Below are 4,908 nucleotides of genomic sequence, written 5' to 3' on the forward strand. Positions count from 1 at the left end.
AAATATCAGAAGAGTCAGAAAACCAGCTACTGGATGAACCAGTAGAAAACCCACACCAGTAAATGATATTTCAGAATTCTAAATGTTATTTTTTGGGTCAGCATTAACAGGAAACTGTGGACCTTCCATTTTATACTTTGGGTCTGCTTCCAATTTTAAAGCAATCCACCCAAACATTATTAGTGTGTGCAAGCATCCTGTAACCTTCACCACACATTAAATATATTCTTCATTGCTTACAAAGTTGGGAAAGGACAGGCCATGTGTGAGCTCTGATCAAGTTTATTCTCTATCTCTTCTTATCAGTAAATGTGTGCTGACCCCTGTGAAACAAAAACAGCCTTAGTTTGGGAAAAAACAAGTTCTCTGTAGCCAAAATACCAGTCATTGCTGTAGCTCAAGGTTAACTATGTCCCTGTTCATATTTTACACAGAATTATGTAACATTTTGTAAAATATGAGTAAACAGGCCATAGGGCAAGATAAGTTACTAATTTACAAGTAAACAATAGACCCTATCACCATTATAGTTAGGCTTGTTAAAGGTGCTTTTATTTCACTTGTGATGAATGTCCTGGTCATGTTACACCAGGGTGTCATCCTTTAGGTTTAAAGGCTTGTCCTGACTGACTAAATAGGTATAGAGATGAAAAAAACAATTAATATCGGTATTACTATTATTAATATTATTATTATTATTATTATTAATAATAATAATAATAAACAGAATTTATATGGCGCCAACATATTACGCAGCACTGTACATTAAATAGGGGTTGCAAATGGCAGACAGATACGGACAGTGACACAGGAGGAGAAGAGGATCCTGCCCCAAAGAGCTTACAAACTAGGTGGTGGGGAAAGTATCACACAAGAGGATGGGAGACATGTAGTGGTGGCAAATAGTACGGGTTGCCAATTTTTTTAGGCATTTCTAATGTCTATGAAGACCTTCCAGATATTACTAGTTGAAACTTTTTTGGGGAAATGGTTGGAATAATTTTTGTTTTCTCAATGAAAAGCTAGTGCCATAGCAGTGTGCAGCAGGCTTCACTTCCTCATTACCTGAGTAGGCCTAAGAATGGTCCGATCAGAGTCTTTATCAATTAGAGAGTTCGTAGTACTGTCCGCAGGAATGAGGAGGTTCAGCAAAGGTTCTAATGATGATTAATAAAGACACCATCAACAATCAAGTAGACAGAGCTTCCCCGTGATTCTATATATTGTAGGGTCCTATTGCTGCACCTGATAGTTGGGCAATGCAGGTTAAAATGGCACAAACTTAAGTTATGTTAAAAATTCTCTGGTCCATCGTTTTTTTAATATGTTGTCCCTTTTTTGGTATACAGTTACAGTATGTGATCATTTTATAAAAATATATGTGTAAAATTGCTCATTTTTGTAAGGTTTTTCTGGTGATATGTGTTTACATTTTATGAATAGAAAGCTATAATGATGCTTTTATAACGGTGCCTATGTGACACAAAGGGTTACACAAAAAATACTAGATTGTAGAATCCATTAGTATAGTTATCCAGCCTTTGTGTACTCTGCAATGGAATGTGTTAGTTGTACATATTTAAGGGCTTTTTCTTTGTTCTTCACTTTTTTTTTCTTCAATATAAAGAATTAAGGTAAAACCTAGAAATACTATACAGAAAAATAGAAAGCAGTTCTTAATGGTCATTCAGATGTCAGGGTAAAATCTATTTAGGTTACTGCAGATAAAATTAATAAATTAAATAAAAGCCTAAAGCTTCTTTCAAAAATATCAAAAAAATCTACTCACCCACAGCAATGAATCGCCAATCCTTTGTTACCTGGAAGCTGTAACCTGATAAGGTGAAATTTGGGAAGATGCTATGGATTACTGCACTTTACACAACAACAACAACATAATCATTTTGAAATCCTCATTAAAGGATTATGGACCAAAATATGGACATTGTGAACATGATGTCTATTTTGTAAGGACACCCTAATATATACTCTAGGTTTGACATTTATGTTCCTGCTTTGATCCTAAAAAGCTCTCATCAGTTCAAGATCTGGAAGACTGAACATCAGGTATAATTTGTAGCTGGGCTACACAAAGCAAGACTGAAAAGATAAGCAAAATACCAAGCAACTCATTCAGATACAAAGTCTTACATTGCAAAACGATGATCAACTGATTAAACCACTGGTGGACATATCTATCATATCTCTTCTTTATTAGTAAATTATGTTTTTGTTAGTTATAGGAAATAAGGGGATAAAATTGGTTTGTGTTTACAATTTTTTAATTTCATTTGTTTTCTTTTAAGAAGAAAAAAGAAAGGAATTTTAAGACTGTGTCCTTGATTTATTTAAGCATTCCAAGACTGAGGAATAAACTATTATTGGTGAACCTGGTTGAACTTGAATAGATCCATTCTAGCTTTGATGGATCAAAAAGGTTCATGATAGTCTATCTTCTCCAGTCTTGCAGAGCTTTGGAGAGCTTCTCACTTTTTTGTTGATTGTAAAACATTATTGTTGATTATGTTACAAGTTGATGATTATAGATTTTTTTTTAAAAATACCAATTTTTCATTTGTTTGCCTCAAAGTCCTGTTTCTATCTATCCTGCTGTGGTTTATACTAATTTACTATTTTCCCACTTTGCGAAAGCAAAAACCAGAAAAGAGTGTTCTGATGTTCAAGTACAAAAGCCTTTCAAATAGCCGCATTTCATACTTTTCAGCTTGTACACATGAGATCATCATAAGGGGGTCACTCTCATTATTCAAATACCTATACTATAAATAGAATAATGGCAGGTCAGAGGACATGAATTCCATATGAATATGATTCTGATTGGATCAAATACACATTCTCTGTTAAGACAAACACTTTCCAGTTTTGTGAAGTCATGTTTGTTTGTAAGTCAAAATGATAGAAATTAAAAGGAAAAATAGATTGCTGATTGCAGTGATACTTAAAATGGTAAAAAGTAAAAGGGGCAGCGTGGTGGCTCAGGGGTTAGCACTCTGACCTTTGCAGTGCTAGGTCCCAGGTTTGAATCCCAGCCAGGACACTATCTGCATGGAGTTTGCAGGTTCTCCCCATGTCTGTGTGGGTTTCCTCAGAGTACTCCAGTTTCCTCCCAAAAACATGCAGTTAGGTTATTTGGCTTCCCCCTAAATTGTCCTTAGACTACAATAATGACATATGACTTTGGTAGGGACATTAGATTGTGGGCTCCTTTGAGGGACAGTTAGTGACACAACTATGGACATTGTACAGCACTGCCTAATATGATGGTGCTATATTAAAAATACTGTGTAATAATAATATAAGTTGCATGGCAAGCAAATAAATATAACCCTTTACTTTTCTGTACTGTGCTGAAGTAACAAAGCTAGGTCACTTTCGTTCCATTTAACCCCAACCCAGACACCAAATGTTTTAGTAAGCCTAGAGAACTGGAATGTCTACAAGGCATGGGGCAACAGAGTGGAGACCCCCTGCTTTGGTTGATGGATAATCTGAAGCAGGGATCCGCTTTTTATGTATAGTAGATAACCTGAAAAGTGCCATAGTTACTTATGTATAATGAAAATAGAATTATATTCCACATCATCATTTTCATGCGTACACACTAGTGTAATGATTTGTTTTCTTGTATTGTCAATTTGCTGACTCCACATAAATAGATTTGTTCGTATTGCTTTTCTCTGATTTACTTCACAGAGAATGATATGCTTACATGTTGTGGTCACTTCTTTTGCGCATGAAACAAAACGATACGCATGTTTTGTTCAAAAGTATTTAATTTAATCACCATCCTGGGCCTAAAATTAAATGCTTGGCTTCAAAATTCAGTATGGTAATTAAGATCATCAGTGTGTAATTAGGGATCAGAATAGGCAGGCTCTGGTTACTGGTAGGAACAATTCAAACCCCTAGAGTTCACTGCTTAATTATTTGAACCTGATGAGAGCTTTGAATGGGTAAAAGAGGACACAATCCTCCTAATAACAGGTCATGCCAAATTATAAGGATCTGGTATGAAGAGAATGTAAAAAGAACAGCACAATAGGGTTAATTAAACCTGGCATAATAAGAACAGCAATACATGTATTTGTTTAAATCTACTAATCTGTGTATAAACATTCATACCAGAAAATTAAATGAATTGGGTACCACAGTGTCCTCATCTCATCTACAGAGATCATTGGAGGTCTGTGATATATTACAGAATAAATGTTCCTTGTGGCTTGAACATGTTTTACACGTCCTTGAGTTTTTCCATAATGTGTGAACAAATAACATAATGTCTCAGCCAAATATGTTTTTAAAGTATTGGATTTCTGTAGCTGCCTGTCCACAGCTCTATATTACTGACGCGATAGATAACCCTTTCTTGTCTGGCTAGGTTCTAAAAGAAGGGCCAAAGCAATTTATTCTTCATTCACTTCTGGCTATCCATGGCAATACTCTTCTAGTTGTTGTTTATTAGAAAGTTGTTCTTGGTTAATATCATCAGGGAAGTTTTCTGTATAATATAATATAATATAATATAAATCATTACAGCAGATCACTAAATTCAATATTTTGGGAAAATCCATGTAAAATAAAAAAAATGAAAAAACATATGTAGGTGATTAGGAATTAAGAACAAATAAATACATTATTTCCAACCTTGTGATTGCATTGCCTGCATACCTGTTAAATGAAGAAAACCAACAGAATAAAACAATGTTACTATGAAAACTTCAGATATAGAAATTCCACAGTCCAGTTCTATTAGAATCAGTCATACTGAAGCTAAAGTTCCTGAATGCCTGCATGGTGAGGATTATTATTAAGGGTCTGTTCACCCAAAATAGTTATAGGTGAAATGTGTTGATCAAAGAACGTCCACCTGGATCTGTTCTGACCTCT

The sequence above is a fragment of the Pyxicephalus adspersus genome, chromosome 2, assembly GCF_032062135.1.
Source record: "Pyxicephalus adspersus chromosome 2, UCB_Pads_2.0, whole genome shotgun sequence".
In the NCBI taxonomy this organism is placed as follows: domain Eukaryota; kingdom Metazoa; phylum Chordata; class Amphibia; order Anura; family Pyxicephalidae; genus Pyxicephalus; species Pyxicephalus adspersus.